Consider the following 19,658-nt stretch of genomic DNA (forward strand, 5'->3'; position numbering starts at 1 on the left):
AGAGGGATAAGGAGATCGAATAACACTCATCTTTAATGGAGTCCATCTTCAGGGTCCTGAAATGAAAGTAAGGCTTAATAGAAAACAGGAGATAAAAGATAACTAGACAGCCCGTCAAGGTGTGGTCTTCTGTTCACCATTTTCCTGTTTCCTGAGTGATGGAGAAGATAAACATCTTCGTTAATGAGATAAAATCTCCTCCCTCGTGGTGTGATTAGCCACTGCTTTTGTTTATCTCAACTTTTCAACACTTTTGGCCTAGCATTTGCAGACCGGCTAAGTGACATACCACGGGGAGCCCGAGATAGAGGAGAGGCACGCGCCTCCACACCCCAGCCCAGCTGCAGCGGCGTGGAGTAGCGGGAGGCCTGGGCCCAGGAGCCAGAGGCGGGACTTCCGGTCCCGCTGGCGACCGCGGCCCGCGCCAGGCGGAAGCGCGGCTCCGGGCCAGGATTCGCGAGCTCCGGCTGGAGCTGAGTTCGGAGCCTCAGTGTCCCGGACGCCTGGGGTCCGTGTGGATGCTTCTCGGCGCTGCGTCGCCCCGTGCCGCGGTTCGGGGGAGGCCGGGGAGGCACGCGGGAGTCGGCGCGGGAGAGCCGGGACTCCGGGGTGAGGACGGCTGGCGCAGGGCCGCTGCGAGGGGCCGAGGAGGCCGAGGTGACATCCTCCATGGGGGTGTGTCCGCGTCCCGCCGCTTGTGGGGAAGGTGGCCCGAGATGGCCTAGGGGGCTGGCAGGGAGAGGCTCCAGGGCCAGCTGTCTTCTCCATCGGGGTCGAAGATGAGAAGGACGTCTTGACCTAACCCATCTGCGAGATGACCAGCCGCGGCTTGCATGCTCAGCAACCACCGCTTTCTTTGCCACACTGTCTCTTTCTCCCCAGTCTCCCCCTCTCCCTTGGGCTTTGGAGAATATTCTACATTCACAGGGAAAACTTGAACTCTTACTTCACCTAGCTCCAACTCAGGCTACCTTTCTTTGTCAGACTCACAGGACTTCATGCCTTTGATTCAGACAAGCAAGCCTACCGAAGTTTTCATTTTGGACTCTGCTCTACCTTGCGAGTTCAGGTTGCCTCACTCCCTTTGTCGCGGGATGAACTCCTAATGTCTGGAGAAAGCTAGCACCTTCATGTTTGCACTTTACCACCTACTGTTTGCTTTCCAGCGTAGTGACACATTTTCAGATGCTAAATAGATTGGATTTTTGCCACATACTGGGCGTAGCTAGGGAAAGCCAGAGTACTGTCACTGATGGAAGCTGATTTGTAATGATTGTTTCAAATCCCAAGAGTTAGAATCTTAATTTCCCCCCCCCCCCCCCCGTATTTGTCAGTACAGGTAACTTAAATCTTACTTAGTGATCTGACCTGAGCTATTTGAAACAAACCAGAAAACTGTATATTTATTGTTGTCATAGTATCTCACTAACTTACTAGAACGTCTTGGTGACCTTGAATCTGTGCTCCGCTCCAGTGAGATAGTTACTGTAATAACGATATGTTGAGTGGCGCAGCTGATGTTTACCAGTGTTGGATGGTCCCTTACACAGTGCTTTAACATATTAATGAAGACATTGAATGAAGTCTTCGGAAGTTACTGTGCTAACTGCAGTGTTGATTTTTTTCCTTGCATGTCTTCCTTTAATTTGTTTAAAAAATTATTTTATGGATGGATGCTCTGCCTGCCTATATGTCTCTGCTCCACCTGCAGGCTTGGTGCTCATAGAGATCAGAAAAGGGTGTCATGGTCCCTGGAACTCGAGTTGTGGGCTGCCATGTAGGTGCTGGGAATCCAACTGAGGTTCTCTGGAACTGTGGCGCAAGCCTTTAATCCCAGCACTTGGGAGGCAGAGGCAGGCTGATCTCTAGGCAGGCTGATCTCTAGGCAGGCTGATCTCTAGGCAGGCTGATCTCTAGGTAGGCTGATCTCTGTGAGTTCGAGACCAGCCTGGGCTACAGAGCGCACCAAAACTACACGGAGAAATTCTATTTCCAAAAACCAAACCAAAACCCACCCCCCCAAAAGACAAAACAACCCCCCCCAAAACAAAACAAAAAACCTGTAGCAATCCCCCATCTTCCTATTCCACTGACTTTTAAAAGAGAAAGCCCTTGAGAATGCTGGAGTCTTTATAGCTCTTGGGTGGTGAAGTGTTCATCCTTGAAATGCAAGAATGGTTGCCTTCTGTGGTAGGTTTCTAGTTGTAGATCTGAAAGGTGTTCGAAGTTTCTTGGGTTTGGGAAATCATTGGGATGTTTATTCTTTGATGTAACAGTTGAATAAATTGCTTAGTTTTCCCTTTAGATATATTCTTTGCATCCTGTATGATTTTGATGTGTTTCATAATGAGCTATGTTAGTTAGAATTTTTGATTAGCGGCAGCAAATTGCTAGTTATTTGTGTGCATGGATTCACATTTTCTTTTTATTTCTAATACATGATGTGTGTCTGTTGAGGGAGAACTGCCCAGTCAGTGGTAATTCAGACAGCCTTCACATACATGTATTTAAATGTTTTGTTTGGGTAGTCACCAATTTATAATATGTATCAAGCATTTGAGTTCATTGGTTCAATGCCTTCTGGCTATCAGCTCTACCATTGTATAGTACATTCCCAGTTATGTGCTTGTCCTAGTTAGAGGTCAAACTCTTGGTCATTTGATGCAATCCAGGAAATTGGATATGGCTGAGGAACACAACTTTGTGGGTTAGGAGACACGCCAGAGCCAACAAGGATGGCTGATCATCTCTTACAGCCAGTCCTCTCACCCTCACTGAGTTAGTAGTCCTTTCCTTTCATAGTGACCAAGGTGACTCAGGCCTCAGTGAAGGGGGTTCAGAGCAGCTACACAAGACTGCCCTTCGTAAGGGCAGAGTCCACTATGCCGAGTCCCCGAGGAAAAGAGGAACCCAGGGGCAAGCTAAAAGTGTTTGTAATTGAGGTACAGCTCAACTTTTATTGGAAATTTGTGTAAGATTTGCTACCTCTGAACAGCATTGTTTTGTAATCGTCTATATTATTATCCTTGCTGGAATGAAGGCAGCAGATTTGTAGACTATTTCTTCTTGAAAAGTGGACATCATTCCATACTATTACCAAATGTTTATTGTTATTGGGAGTTCCACATGGCGCTAAAACTTAAGAGACATGTCCTGTTCCTGTGTTGTTTGGTATCCAAAGTGCCCTCAACTTGTGGAGGAAGTCGGTGTGGCTCTGATTGCCTGTATTGCTATTAATGATTTTTAGAATGAAAAATTTTATGCATATTTGTTAATTTTTGTCTCCCTATGCTAGGAAGGTTATTATTTTTGCTTGTTGTGGTATATATTTTGGTGTCTATTTTCTAACTCATTTGTTAATGATTATTTTTAGCTTGGTCTTCTGCATTTAAAATACTTCTTCTGTAAAGCTTTTATTGAGTCAGGGCTGGTTTGAGTCGATGATAGTGATTAATGATTCATGATCATAGTGAGATAATAGCATTGTTAATGTGTTGGCATTGCATTGAAAGTACTAACTTAGAAATAGCAATCAGCATTTCTGTAACATGCTGTCATATTTGAAGGGTTAGAAAGATACATTTATCAACCCTGACTTTAAAAAGTACCCATTCGACTTTTACTATTTTAGTGTATCAGTTAGGGTTTCTCGGGGAAAAAAATGAATGAGTGTATGTGTATTATTACTATTATGATTTAAAGGTTTATTTTAAGGGGGCTGAGAAATGGCTCAGTGATTAACAGCACTTGCTGTGTAACCCTGAGGACCAGAGTTCTGATCCCAGAACTCATGTGACCCCCAGCTTCTAGTGGAACAGAGAAGAATTCCTGGGGCTAGCTGACTTCCAGCCTAGCCAAGAATGCCCAAGCCTAACTTCAAGGAGAGATCCTGCCTCAGGGGAATAGGTGGATGGGGGGCAATAGAGGAAGGGCACTGATTCATCTGAGGGAGTCACACATTCAGGCTGGAGATTCAGCACTTGATTTTGTAGTCCTCTTGTTGTTGACATGTCCATTTAGGGCACATCGTGATGTTGTGCTGCCCATGGAGCTTGAAGAATTTTTGCGAGTATAAATTAATTATTGCATCATTCACGGGGATAGTCCAAGAGGCCATAAGAACAGGGACCACAAGAACCCGGAGAAGTTGTTCAGAGTTCTCTTTCTGAAAGAAGTTGGTGGTAAAGAAACACGTGCTAATGGAACCCACAAACTGTGGGGCAGGAATTTGGAAACCCTCTCCCACAGGGTTTTAAGGAGACTCTGGGGGCATTGTCGGATCTAAATGGTCTTTTAGAAGGTTGCCAGATTTTAGGCATTAATTTGAGCTGAATCTTGATAGTAACATTAATGCTATTTGTTAATCAATCGTAGTCCAGGACTGTGAAGAGAGATTTTTCCAGCTTTCTGCCCTGATTGAGTTCTTGTCCTGGTTTACCTCAGTGATGAACTGTGATTGAGATATGTAAGCCAGTAAAAAATCCTTTCATCCCCAGGTTGGTTTCAGCCAGTGCTTTATCACAGCAAGAGAAAGCAAACTAAGACAATAGGTATTTATAGTTCAGTTCTGGAGAGGTTAAGGTACTTTGTATAATTCCGTGTTAGAGTGAATGCTGGAGCGTATTTTAAAGTCCTTTCCTGGGGAAGTATACATTGTTTTCTTTTTTCAAAAGCACTTTACATTTTTTTTTTTCTTGTGTGAACCTGAAGTACAAGAGGGAGGACTTTGATTTCGTCTGTGCACAACTAGGGGTGTTTTAGCCTCTTGTTTGAGTCCATGTGTTTCACTTTAAGTTTTCATTAGATGCAGTTAGCTTATAATTGATCAGTTTTTCCAAGGATGCTACTTCAATTAATGTAGCATGAAGGATGGTTGAAAGTAGTATATACTTTGGACATGTTTGCTGTGTGCAAAAAGTGAGGTGGCAGTTAACACGGGGCCTGCTCACATAAAAATTCATTTTCCTTGGAATGTGAGGCTGGAACACTTCTCATCTTACAGCATGCTGCAGGGCAGGGCTCGAATCCAAACTCTGATTAAAATCACCCAGCTTTTTTTTTTCCTTCACTCTACAATCACAAGTTATTGCCAGCTGAAAAGGATAGTGTAGGGTAATAATGAATTCATTTCCATCTGTTGCAAAAAAATGTTTTAGACACTTTTAAACCTAGATAAAAAGGCTACTTTGAAATGAAGAGTGAATTAGTGGCTATCAAGCAAGTAGTTATTAGGTTCTTTCCTAGAAGCCTGTACAGGCCATGCTGGTGGCAGTTAGCAGTTTGCTCTCAAACAGGACCCCTCGGGCATGGGTGGAGATGTGGTGTGACTGGTCTTAGGTTTTAGACAGAGGTGGCTTGTTCCTGGGTGCTGCTTAGGCTTTCTTAAGCTTCAGGGTGAAGTGCTTTGATTTTGGTATGAGCGTATGCAAAACCACCAGAAACACAGACAGTTGTGTTCATTTTTTTTCTTTTCAATGTGAGAATTGAGCCCAGGGCTTCACGTGTATTAGAAAGATGTCCTACCCTGGGCTACATAGCCCTAGCCCTAATCGGTTAAATTAACAGTTAGTTTAAAGGACACGTACTATTGCTCTTTCAGAGGACCCAGATTCAGTTCCCAGCACCCACATGGCAGCTCATCACTGCCTGTAACACCAGTTCCAGAGAATCCAATGCCTTTTTTTTCTGGTTTCCTTGCACATATTCATACACATAGACTCATAAATAAAAAGTAAATCTTTAAAAACCCTTTTAAAGGCCAAATGTAACATGTATGATTACTTGCAGTAAGTATGTTATTTTAGACTTTGAAACCTCAAGGAACTAAGGCATTTTGAATTGCCCATGTCTGATGTCTTGTCCCCTGCCTTTCCCCGTCTCTCATGCAAGTTAGGTGTTTGAGGGAAGGACTGAGGTACTGTACATACCAAACAGTTGGTTCTTTTTGTTCCTTTGGACTGTCCTGTGGTTGATTTACCAGATGCTTTCCTCGATGGGTAGCTTTAGCAGCAGCATAGTATAGAAATGTGTCCCTTAGTATTATAGCCTGATTATTAGTGATTTGAGCTCTGGCCCTTATTGAATAGTAACCTTTTAAAAATCATTTAATTTCTAGTTGTTGCTGGCTTCCAGAATTTTCTATTTGCTGACTGTTTGATGGATATTAGTGTCATCTACTCCTGTTAGGAAGTGGGCAACCAAAATATAATTTATTAACCATTGTTTAGGTGCTTTTGGCATTTCAGATCTGTTTTATAAAAGAGTTTAGTCTTAATTAGACGAGTACTAACAATTACTAACTGTTTGGTGCATGCTGATTTCTGGTTTTGAATTCATCCTGTCTCATCTAGTCTTCATTACAGTCCCATTAAGAGCCATTACACCAGATTTACAGACACAGAAACCGAGGCTTATGGAGACTGAATAGCTTGCCCTATCCACACAGTAATTACTGGAGCTTGGACTTAGAAGTCCAGGACCTAGCTTTTAACAGTTGTGCTATTCACCAAGCGGATGCCTTCTGGGTTGTGCATAATGCAGCCTTACTTAAGATTTCCCCTACAAATCCCTCCCTCCCGTGCCATTTCTGATAGGAATCTGGGCATGCAGGCAGGACTGTCCATTTCTATTGTAATAAATGTTCCCCTTCAGTGTTCGTGCCTGGCTGTTGAGTTCTTAGCACTTGCACCCCAGGCTGAGAGGACCTGTCTTGTGGATGACTGCCTGTGCTTTCCTGTTGGAGGGGGTGGCCTTCGCTTCCACTAACAGTAGCAGTTATAGGTTTTTCTGGTACTTTGTGGGGCAGTTTATTTTAGATACATACAGAAATTAATTTTTATTCTTAGTGGATATAGATGGCAGCATTGTAGAAACATCCTGTGAAGAAGAGAAAAAGAAAGTTGATTTAAAATTGGCCGTGTGAGTGGAAAGGGGATAGTTTGTATGTGGATTGTTGAGTCAAAGCTTTTCACTGCTTTGTCTTTATTACTGGGAAATACTTGACCTACAGCGTTTTTACTATACTCTTTTAAATTTTAGAGTGAAGCGTTTAGCTCTATAAAATAGAATAATCTTCAGAGGCCCGTGAGATAGCTAAGTGGGCGAAGGTGCTGAATGAACATCCTCAAAACCTGAGTTCAGTCTCTTGAACCCACATCAAGATGGAAGGAGAGAACCGACTCCATGCATTGGTACATAGGCAGACTGGCACACGGACTACACGTAGGTACAGATACAGACAGGCCTTACAGGCGGACACACGCAGGCATGCTGGCAGAGATCAAAGCACTTGCCTATGACCTCAAGGCCATATTTATCCAGCATCACATAAAAGTACCCTTCTTTATATAACAAATTTCATTGCTGTTTGCTTTGGGGTTTTCCAGACATTGGTGTTAGCCCCTCCTTTTTTCTGAGTCATACATAGTCCCCTATATGTCCAATGTTAGTCATCTTTGCCCATGCTGGATATCTGTATAGGCACCATGCTGTCTAATCAAAATGGCTCTTGCAGCCTCTGTTCCCTACTGTAAGGAACAGTAATATCAGCTTCCTCTGATGTCATCTATTTTTATGTTACAATTCTTGAGACTTCATCTTTTAGCCTCAGAAATAACAGCATTTAGATTAGCTGTTAACATTCAACCTGTTTCTTCTCCTGATCATTCTTCTGTGTGTTCCATCTGTATGACAAATTACTTTTGAATTTACTCTACTGTGGAGCTTTGTGTGGGATGGTTTCTGGCTTTGCACTGTGTGTAGACTGCCAGGTTTTAATTCCTCTTACCAATTTTCTGCACCCCGCCTAGAATTTTCTCCACCAGGACTGTGCAGATGCCACCAGGACCTTAGAACTAATTTACCTCTCTGTATTTGTTCATTCTGTTCTTTTTGAGGCAGTCTCTTTACGTAGCCCAGGCTGTCCTGAGACTGACTTTGTAGCCCAGGGAGGTTTCAAGCTGGCACCTTGCCTCTGCCTCTTAGCAGTGGTGGAGATAAGGTGCAGCATCACACCATTGTAGTCAGAAGCCTGAAGGTCCCTTTTGTCTTTTAGGGACCTCAGTTCAGGTTAACAGAGTTAGTTTACCTTTACAGGGGCTCGGGTGGCTCTCTTAGAGGCAGAAGAGTAGCTTAGGATATTGGTGTATCTATCAGTCCTTATGGTGATGGCCTTCTGATAGACCATGTACAGTACCACCTGCCACATGAATGGAGCATAGTGGCTCTAGGGGATTTTGATCTTTGGCACCAGTGATATTGTCATATTAGACATTGTGTGGGTCTTTGATCGGAAAATAGTCACAGTGTGGTGGTTCGAAAGAAAATGGCCCCTGGGCTGGAGAGATGGCTCAGCTGTTAAAGGCTAGGCTCACAACCAAAAATATAAGAAAATGGCCCCTAAAGGGAGTGGCACTATTAGGAGGTATGGTTTTGTTGGTAGGAGTGGCCTTGTTGGAGGAAGTGTGTCACTGTGAGGCAGGCTTTGAGATCTCCTTTGCTCAAGCTGTGCTCAGTGTGGTACACAGTTCACTTCCTGTTGCCTGTGGCTCAAGATGTAGAACTCTCAGGTCCTGGAGTTCCCAGGATGTCCCACCATGTCTGCCTGCATGCTGCAATGTCCCACCATGATGATAATGGGCTAAACAAACCTCTGAAACTATAAGTCAGCACCAATTAAATGTTTTCCTTTATAAGAGTTGCTGTAGTCATGGTGTCTCTTCACAGCGATAGAAACTCCAAATAAGACACAAAGTCTAGTTCCTGGTCCTCACGCCTTATATACCTTTCTGCTTCCTGCTATCACTTCCCGGGGTTAAAGTTGTGTGTCACCATACCTGGCTATTTCCAGTGTGGCCTTGAATTCACAGACATCCAGATGGATCTCTACCTCCCAAGTGATAGGATTAAAGGCATGTGTGCCACCATTTTCTGGCCTCTATGCCTATCTAGTGGCTGTTCTGTTCTCTGACCCCAGATAAGTTTATTAGGGTGGACAATATATTGGGAGACACAATGTCATCACAGATTATTTCAGAGGTGGGATGGAATAGGGATTTTGTATCTAACAACTCCACACATGTAATATGAAGTGAGGATTGATCTCTGCAAAAATGAGGTAGATGTTTATGTGTTATTGCTGTTGATTTCCTAATCAGGAAGAAGCTTAGGACTGCATATTGGTTAGGCAGAAGAATAGCTTAGTTAGTGGCAGTACCTTTTCAATTCCTTTAACAATGTATACTCAAAGCCTGTTGTGGAATGTCAGTGTTTTCTTGGTTCTGTTGGAAGAGATAGTACCCCAAACTAGAAGTATTGGAACAATTTTTGAAGTAATAGCCTGAAGTATATGGGATGCCTATTAGGAGGCTCCTGTAAGATGGAACCAGGACATATGACATTGAATATGCTAATGATTGTGAACTAGTGAAGTGATCTTCAATTCATTCAACAGCCAGCTGCCAGCTAGGCAGAATAGTACAGCAGGGAAGGTCGTCGTAACTCTCAGGGGGCCCAAAACTGGTACGTTTAAGTCTTAATTTACTGCTTGATGGCATAATGACTTTGTAATTTTGAAATTTAATGCTTGCTGGTAGGTCTGGACCTGTCTACAACAGTAAAATTGCCAAGTCATTGAGTTTTGTCAACTTTTTGGTGTTTACGATCTAAGAAGCTATTATAAGAAACTTCAGTCTGGCCAACTGATCTTAAGATATATAGAAAGCTTTTATCATCACTAACAAGTATTTTGTATTTCATAAGCTGCTTTAGCTGAGGGGCTTAGGGTTTGGTTTAACAGTAGTGTGAAGCCCAGGCTCAAATTTTAGCACCACTCCCCCCAAAAAAAGCAAAAAAGTTTTTAGTTGAGATTTTTAAAAATGTAGAATACTTTTTAGTTAGTTTGATTTCTTGTGGATACTGCCTAATTTGATTTTAAGTTAAATGTAAGAGAATATAATTTAAATGAGATGTTTTTAACTTTAAATTGAGCCATGTTAAATTTAAAATCCAAAAGTGCACCCCCTGAAAGTCACTGTCTGAATACTTGTACCCATCTGTGCGGCTAAAGGATGGCATGGAAGCATTGGCAGTTTTGGGTTTTCAGCCTTGTGAAGACAGTGTGGAGTGAGGAGTGATTCTGCAGACAAAGTAGACACTTCTTTGTCACTCCTGTTGATGTCAAGCCAGAAAAGGATTAGGAAAGCATGCTAGGTAGACAGAAGTAGTTTTCATAGCATCTTACAGATGAGCAGTGGGATATATCCCTAACAGTCTTTGAGAGCAGATGTCTCCCTGTCACATCTGCACCCCATGGTACTGGGGTCTAACTCAGGACCTCATGCGTACAAAGCAAAGACTCTTCCAACTGAGCTGTGTCCCCAGCCTGAGAAGAGACTTTTTTTTTTTCCCTGAGACAGGGTTTCTCTGTGTAGTTTTGGTGCCTTTCCTAGATCTTGCTCTGTAGACCAGGCTGGCCTTGAACTCAGAGATCTGCCTGGCTCTGCCTCCCAAGTGCTGGGGTTAAAGTCATGTGCCAACACTGCCCAGCCTAGAGAAGAGACTTTTAATGAAGAGGTAAGTCACAAGTATGATCTCACAGAAGCTGGTATTAGTGTGCTGTAAAAGTGGGAGTATAAATGTTTGAGATGATCTCTCTAGTACTGTGCACAAAGACTACTGTAATCATTCACTCTCTCATACTGTTGAACAGTACAGTTAGACTCTTGCAGGGTAGAGAATGTGAGGAGTGTGCTTGGCCTGAGAAGTGAGTAGGAAAGCTGGGTCCTGTTGCCCAGCCTCCATTAGGATTGTCCTTAGTTGTTATCCACTTTCCTCATATACCCATGGCTTTGTCGTGACTGTGAAACCGTGGTGTGGTAGATGGATTACGAGGCATTCACTTCAGAGGGTATGACCTGAGCTGTGAATTCACATGATGGAAACCTCATTTTTCTTCAGAGACTTTGGGTGTAGTCGGTCTAGAGCTGGGCTTCAACTTTGCCTTTTCTTATTTCTACCACCCAGGCAGGGATACCATGTTTCTTAATCTGCTTCCTTGTGAGTCAGTGCAGACTACTCATTTTTGTTGTAGGTTGTTGTAATGAGATTTAAAGTGAGATCCTCAGAAAGCATTTCATAAAATTCCAAGGGCTGGGGTTGGGGATTTAGCTCAGTGGTAGAGTGTGTGCCTAGCAAGCGCAAGGTCCTGGGTTCTATCCTCAGCTTAAAAAAAAAAAAAAAATTCCAAGGGCTATTTAAGTGTCTTGTATCACCGGGAAACTGATTGGAGTCATTGGAACATGTCATTTAGGGACCAGTGTGTTTCAGATTTCAGAGATTTTTGTATTTTGAAGTATTTGCATAGTCTTAATCACCTGAGCATTTCAGATCCAAAAATCCAAATCCTGTGTCTTTTTGTGTATCTTACCTGTGCCGACAGAGCTATCACAGATGAGTAGTTTGGAAGTTCTCTAGGGATGAGATTTTTTTTTGTTTTTTCTGTATTGTACCCAGCATCTGTGTAGATCATAGTTATTTCATTTCTAAGTTTAAAAACTTTTTATAGTTTTTATTTTTTCTATTCCCATTTATTTTTCTTAGGGATTTTATTAATCCTCTGCCATCTTTGAAAATATGGGACAGGCAGAGTATAGTACCTTGCTCTGTAGCTAGATGGAGAAACCATGGGGTCTGGTCTCTGGAAGTAAAGGAGAGACAGATCAGCAATGGATTCCCCTACGATAGCTATGAATTTGGTCTGATGCACAACTGTAAACGTCTTAAAATATGAGATTTTGTCTTATAACTCAATTACACTGTTCTCCAGTGTGAACATCATAGATGACATTGGTGGGTTGCAATGTCAAAGGTTATATATTCTATACAAAATGATATAGCTCAGGTCTTACTACTAAGAAATTCTGTCCTAGCTAGGCAGTGCACATGAAGCCTATGCATACAAGGAATCCAAACTACAGGCTTTTAAAGTGGTAGTTGTTTTGTTTATGAATGTAAGTCAGTATTCTTACAGTGACATGTGATATAGGTAAGCCTTTATAGTTTCTGATGATACTTTCACAATTCTTTTTAGTAGGTTAAATATAACCTTCTACCTAGTTTCTCTGAAAGAATGATTTGACCTTATACATGAGCTACTAGATAAAGGGCACGTTGCCCAACTTTGGATTCTTTTTTTTCAGTTGCAAAGTAGATTATTATTTACTTTGGAGAATTGTTTTTAGGATGGAAAATAATACATGCAATATATGTGGTATATTATTATTATTATTTTGCTTTGCTTTATTATTATTTTATACTGTTTGACAGTAAGTTCCCCTGGTATGGGATGAGCATTCCAGATGTCAGTTGTGTGGGTTTCAGTAATTGTTTCTAACCTAAATTTAAGTTATACTTTTCTTTCGTACGTTTCTGAGAATAAAGGCCCATCTTGGTTGTTGAATTATGTGTAGTAATTCATGTATAAGCTGTCACAACTGCATAATTGAAAAGAGGTAATTTCAAATTTAAAAGTGGCTGTTTATCTTTTAATTTTATTTGGGTTATATTAGTGTCCTTAGATCCGTAGATGTTAATAGTCCTTTTGAACTAAATTGGACCCATCCACACTATAAAACATAGCTATTATATTCACTCATTGTATGCATATGTGTGTACAAATGCACATGTGTGTGGGTACACGTACATGTATGTGTGCAGTGTGTGCAAGGACTAGAGGACAACCGCCAGTGTTGTTTCTCAGCACTGCCTACATTTTTCTCTCTAAACTGGCTCGGTTGGCTGGCTAGTGAGCCCCAGGGATTCCCGCCCACCTCCACTACTCTGGGATTACCAGCATATGCCACCTTGCCTAGCTTTTTAATTGTGGGTTCTGGGGATCAAACAAATCCTTGTGTTTGCAAGGTAAGCATTTGCTAACAGAGCCATTCCCCAGCCCTACATATTCATTCTTTACTGGACATTTTTTTGTTTTGTTTTCTATTATTCAAAAAACTTTTGGTAATGTAGTTTATACTGTGATCATCACTGTGCTATGTGATATAGATAGTGAACTGAGACTTTAAAAGTGTGCTCTAGGATATGGGTAAAGTTACTGCCTTGCAAATATTTAAGTTTCCTCAAATGATCTTAAATGTTCATTTTGCATCACTTATGGCAAGGATAGAGTTTGAGAAATATATCAGTAGGTCACTTTGTGGCATGAACACTATAAAATGTGTATACACACACCTACATAATATAACATATGTGCAACTAGCTATATGGTGTATACATACATGGTATAGGCTTTTGCTGCCAAGGACATGATAAATAAACATAATAGTAGTTCAAGTACAAATAGGACTCCTGCATAGAGCTGCTTGCTGATGGTGGAACATGGCCCCTGTTTTATAGGGAACCTAACATAAGTAAATACTGAAGAAAAGTATAGTGTAGTGAATATATAAACTTGTAACATAGTCCTGTATCACATCAGGTATCCTGAACTGTACATAACTGTGTCATATCTGACTGGCAATACACATGTTTATGCCAGCATCAGCACAGACTCATGGACACAGAATACACTATGGGAGCGCCTTTTGGTGCCACTAGGCAGTAGGAAGTCTGAGCTTTGTTGTTATGGGACCAATGGGAATATGTGGCCAGTTACTCACTAAACATAATTTTGTGCACTTTAGTGTTTTCTGTGGAGCAAGAGAGCACTGAGCTCTTTGGCATAATCTCATTGAGACTTTAATGCTCACCAGGGAGAAAATAAGCTTGCTAGAAATTATGTGCAGTGGTAAATTTGTTTCATCTAGGCAACTTTGGCATCTGTTAAACATTTAATTTATCTAAGTACATTTTTAAGGCTTTGTTTTGTTTTGTTTTGTTTTTGAAATAAGGTCTCACTTTGTAAAATACAGACTGCCATTGAATTTGAATGATCCCCCTGCCTCGGCTTCCTGAACGCTGGGATTTCAGGTGTGAGCCTCCCATGCCTTGCTTTAGATCTCTGTTTTCATTTGTTTGTTTGTTTGTTTGTTTTCTGAGACAGGGTTTCTCTGTGTAGCCCTGGCTGTCCTGGAATTCATTCTGCAAACCAGGCTGGCCTCTACCATCCAAGTACTGAGATTAAAGGCATGCACCACCACTGCCTGGCTTAGATCTCTGTTTTTTACTTAGTATAGTGATATTAAATATAGCTTGTAGTAGATTACCAATGATTTGACTCTTGGTGTAAAGGGAATGAGGAGTTCTATTTTTCTGGGAACAGATTTGGTACTAGGATCATTTGGTAATTCTGAATCTAAAAACAAATAGAAAAAAGTTAGGATTAAATTTACTTTCACTAGGTATGGTTGCATGATATCTGTGACCTCAGCACATGGGAAGGTGAGGCAGGTGAGAACACTAGATTTTAGACATTCTCATACTGAGAAAATGTTGTGGTTGTGAAGGTTTCTTCCTTTAGCTCCATAAAATTGGTTCAAAGATACCATATCTTGCAGTCTCAGTAAACATACAGAAGTGGTAATATACACCCAATGTATAGGGTCCACTTGGGACTAGTGTTCTGTTTCCATTTTGTATTAATTACTCATCTCTTTCTATGATAAGATGTCCTGAGCAACTCAACTTATATAAGAAAGATTTTTTTATTCTGTAGGGACAAGAATCTATCATGATGAGGAAGCATGTCAGCATGAAGCAGGAATGTGAGTGTAGCAAGCTTTCTTGTGGGACTATCTTTGGACTGTCAGCCCCCAAATAATGTCACAGAGACTCTTTATTGATTATGAAAGCTTAGCCTTTAGCTTAGACTTGTCCCCAGCTAGCTCTCTTATAACTCAAATTAACCTGCTTCTATTAAACTAAGTTCTGTCATGTGGCTTTACCTTTCCCCAGTACAGCATGTCCAACTTGCTTCAAGTCTGCTGGCAAAACCCCTGCACCTAGATTCCTCCCTCTTACTTCCTCTCTCTGCCCAGAAGTCCTGCATATTCTCTCCTGCATAGCTATTGGCCATTCAGCTCTTTATTAAACCAGTCACAGTGACACATCTTCATACAGTGTAAACAAATATTCTGCAGCATTTCTTCCTTTTTGTTTAAATACAAAGGAAAGAGTTCTAACTCTAACATACTAAAACATACCAAAACATACCATAAGAAAAATTACCAAGTAAGGATTACATTCACAATGTCCAGTCCATTTGTATTTGGCAAATTCAGAGAAATTATTCTATTATTTATCCAATTTTGATGAGTGCAAAGTATTATACCTAAGCCACTTTTATCATAACTTGTATTGCCACCCTAAAAATAGCTTTTTAGACCTTGAAACATTTTATTAGATAAACAACTTAAGCTTTTATGTTTTTCAGCCTTATATACTTTACACCTCTTTTGTGAATTTCTTTTCTGAATTTGGTAATAAGGGAAATTTTAACTATAACTATCTAGTCTTCAACTCCATCCGAGATCTGAGGGGGATATAATATTACCTGAATAAATAGGAAATGCAAATCAAGCAACTTCCAAAACTATAGAAATGACAGAAACAGCCAGCTGCCTGGACAGTCACCTAAGGTTCCTCTGAAACAGTGGGGCATCCATCTTCAGCTTACAGGCCTAGAATATCTGACAGATGTTTTTGTGAGCAGGAATTTTGAAGGATTATCTTACCTTGTCTTGGCAGAGTTTGGCAGTCACCTTATTTTGTGTCCTGCTTATCCAGTTTGGACAGCATATTGTCAACAGTTGAGACAAGGTGTAGAGGCCCATAAAGGTTTCCTAGTGAGATCTGAGCTTGCTATACCCTGCTGAGCTGCATCAGAGGATTGCTTGACCATGTTCATGGTTACTAAGTGATTGGAAAAGTCTAGACTTGGCTGAGCTAGGGGGAGGTCTTTACTCCATCTCTTGGCATTCCTATAAAAATCCCTTTAGAAGAGACAGAAGGTGCCAGTGGATAATGATCTAGGCCCTTCCAAGGCTACCCCGTGTTTCTCTCCCCTCTATCTTTCTACCCAATATCTCTTATCTTTCTCTCCTCAAGAGTACCCTGTCGTAAAATGTGGGAGCCGGTTTCCCAGCTGGGCTCTCACAAATGGCACCAGGAACAGGGACAGGGACTTGATGAAAGGAGAGAGGGAGTATCATGGGTGTAGGGGGGCATGCCAGATAAGGAATTAAAAATAAAGGTGATAGTATTTTATTCTTGGGAGGGAAAGTCAGGTGGCAGAATGCTGAAGTCAAAAAGTGAGGCTGCAGCTGAGGGGCGGTGGTGGTGCAAGCCTTTAATCCCAGCACTCGGGAGGCAGAGCCAGGCGGATCTCTGAGTTTGAGGCCAGCTTGGGTCTACAGAGTGAGTGCCAGGAAAGGCACAAAGCTACACAGAGAAACCCTGTCTCAAAAACAAAACAAAAAACAAAATAAAACAAAACAAAAAGGTGAGGCTGCAGTGAATATCTCTAAGTTTTTATTCTTTTTTCCCCCTCTTAATTTCTATCTGTAAAAATTAAGGAAAAAAATATAAGGTAGAATGTAGGACTGTAGTGTAGAAAAAAACTTAGGGTAAGAAGAAAAATATATAGAGAGTATGGGAATATAGTGTAAGAAAAACTTAGGATAAGATAAGTAACAAGACAGAGGAACTATGTCCTTGATCTCCAAATATGGGACCATGAACATGGACTCCTGGGGGAAGAATCAGAGAAAAATCTATCAAAGATGAGAAAAATGGGCAGAGAAAGATTCATGTGGATTGGATTTAAGTCCTGAGTGGCAGAGGAAAGATTTTTCCCTGTGGTGGATATGGATGAAATAAAACTTTTCACTCCACGGACATGATGAAAATATCATACCATCAGAATTATTTTCTTTGGCCATGAAGCCAAGAATAGGGAACAGAAGTTTTGGGAAAAATCTAGTAATCTTTCTCTCAAAAACTAAAAGCTTTCTTGGGAAAAATTTAGTAATCTCTCTCTAAAATACTGGAAGCTCTTCAGGTCTTTCCTTCTCAGATTTTTTTCTCTTTCTGTTAGGGCAAAAATTTAACTCACCTGGGAAAAATCACCTGTAATTGCTCTAGAAAAAAACAAAACAAAACAAAAAAACCTGTTGGAACAGGGTAGATATTCTTTGCTAGTCCTATCTCCCCTTCAAGCTGGTATTAGAAAAAATAAGAAAACATCAGCTACTTTGGACCCTTGCCAGAATCCCTTGGGGCTAGAGCCTAGTGATAGACTCTGGGGAGAGTGCAGGCAGAGAGCTGAGTGGGGCGTCTTCCTCACCCCGAAGGGTGGAGCTGTACCAGAGGTGGTGTGGGACCCAGGGGGAAAAAGCTGCTGGCATAAAAAGCAAGGTCTAAGTTCTCAGTAGCTATAGTGGGAGCATGGGAAAAGCTGAGGCAAAATTTGGCCATACAAACAAGGCCAGTGGGAACAGTGAGAGCCACTGGCTCAACTTCGAGCCCCGAGTCGGTAGGTGGGCCTACACAGCACCCACGACTGCAAAATGAAGCTCTCTGAAGAAGCTCTTTTTTTTTTTTTTTTTCCTCTATCAGGGAAAAAATCTTTCTAAAAAAGTTCTGTTTTCAAGTACTCTCCTTACTTTTTCACTGACCCGTAAGGCAGGGGAACAAAGGGTTACCAAAAGGCCTGTCCACGGATGTGTGCACGGATGGACAGCTGCAGCCCACTCTGGGGACAATATCAAGTGAAGGTAATACACCTATCAATGCCAGCTCAGGGACAACGAAAATCTCCCATGGTAAAAGAGCAAAATCTTGACTCAAAAACCGCCTGTGGTAAAAGCAAAAGCTTGAATACAGACCGTGTGAATGGAAGTTTTCTCCAGGGCTCAGAAAGTCAGCAAGGGGAATGTAGTTCTTTCATAATAGCATGATGATATAGAGAAAGGCAGCTTGAGAAATGAAGTTCATAACAGAGATGTTAGTACTACACTGTCCCCAAACACTGTTTTCTCAGCTCAAAATGCTATTTTTTCCACAAGGTTTGTTAGCTTGCTTCTTTGGGATTATTGGCTAGGGGAAAACAAGAAACAAATGATACCTGTCAGGAGGCAATTAAGATGCCAATAATGCTTCTCAAGTCATTTTGTAACCCTTAAGAAAGAAAGGAAAATTGGTCCATACACTGGGAAATTACTGTAGGTATTGAAAAAACTTACAGACAAATAAAAAAATAAGAAACTTGGGTTTTGCTTGAAATGCAAGAGAGAAATATTGGTATCACTGAAATGCTTATGATAATTTTAAAAAGCAGTTTTAAAAAATTAAGAACAGGGAATTTTACCATCAGTCAAGCTTAGAGCCATTGATGAATTAGGCTATGACTTCAAACTCTAGAAAACTTTCAGAATGATATCAAAACTGACTATAAACTATGAACTTCAGAAATGATTTGTGTACTTCTGTCTTGGTGAATGAAAATATAGTAGTTCTGTTAAGAAATCTCTTCTAGATGTTTGCTAAACTTTGTAAAGTAGTCCTGTAGAGTTTGCTTTTGAGTGTAAGTTAGTTAAGAGATTCTTCTAGATAATTTTGTAAAATAGTTCTATAGAGTTTTCTATTGAATATAAGTTTGTAAAAAGTATAAATGTTGAATGTGAGTTTGTAAAATGTAAATATTGAATGTAAGTGCAAATTGTTTTTATTACTACATCAATATCTGTCTAGACAAATTAGGTACCATTAATTTTTAAAGAAATATGTTTTACCTTCAGATATATTTGACTACTTTTTATGATAGCTTAAAATATAATTTTATGATCTTAGTAACCCCTGGAAAACTCAACTGAAGGTGTCATAATTAGGGGAGGTTTTCTGTCTTCTTCATAGAAGTTTCCACTCCTGTTTCTGTGTAGAAAAGGGTTGGCCTTTCTCAAAGGGATAATTCTCCCACAATCAAGTTGGTTTGTAAAAAGGTCTTTATAATTAGCATGGATTTTTGTTTTCTTGAGTGGATACTTTGAAGTGCTTTGAAATGACTGGTTTCTCCTGAGAATCAAAATAGTTTCTTGAAAATTTTATTGAGAGAGTTTTGAAAAGGGCTTAGTGCAGCTAAGACTGCTGAAATTACCTTAGACCCATTCCAAAGAGGATATTCCATCTTTATTATCCTCTACTGCTTTACTGGGAGGAGTGGCAGCTATGGGGATCACTGTGGATGTTTGCAAGCTCTTAATAGGGACCTGGGTCAGAGAGTAACTCTTCCTGCCAAAGGCTGGTAGCCAAAGATGGGCAAATGTTTTCTTGATAGCTTCCAACATAAGCCAGTATATGCTTAATGGAAAGTATATCTCCATGACGGGTAAGAAAGATTAATCAAGAAGGACAACCTAAGACAGGCACAGTCTATCTCAGGAGTCTGGGGAGCCTTTTCTTATATCAATAAGGGGGAATTATGGAGACCCATAAAGGTTTCTTAGTGAGATCTGAGCTTGCTATACCCAGCAGAGCAGCATTACAGGATTGCTTGACCATGTGCATGGTTACTAAGGGATTGGAAGGGTTTACACTTGGCTGAGCTAGGGGGAAGTCTTTGCTTAACCCCTTGGCATTCCTATAAAAATCCCTTTCGAAGAGACAGGGGGCTGGTGATAATGATCCAGGCCCTCCTGAGGCTATCCTGT

General features: G+C 41.0%; 1 protein-coding gene across 2 annotated transcripts in view; it reads left to right on the plus strand.

The window, feature by feature from the left end:
• The first annotated feature begins 397 nt into the window (after positions 1 to 397).
• Positions 398 to 19,658, plus strand: part of Disp1 (dispatched RND transporter family member 1) — a 155,123-nt gene continuing 135,862 nt past the window's right edge. The window contains exon 1 of one of the 2 annotated variants that reach the window (XM_036202824.1): positions 398 to 609. The gene's annotated coding sequence lies outside the window, so the exon portion shown is untranslated. The remainder of the gene's footprint in view (positions 610 to 19,658) is intronic. The other variant, XM_036202825.1, reaches the window with a different exon arrangement.

The sequence above is a fragment of the Onychomys torridus genome, chromosome 11 (assembly GCF_903995425.1).
Source record: "Onychomys torridus chromosome 11, mOncTor1.1, whole genome shotgun sequence".
NCBI classification, from domain to species: domain Eukaryota; kingdom Metazoa; phylum Chordata; class Mammalia; order Rodentia; family Cricetidae; genus Onychomys; species Onychomys torridus.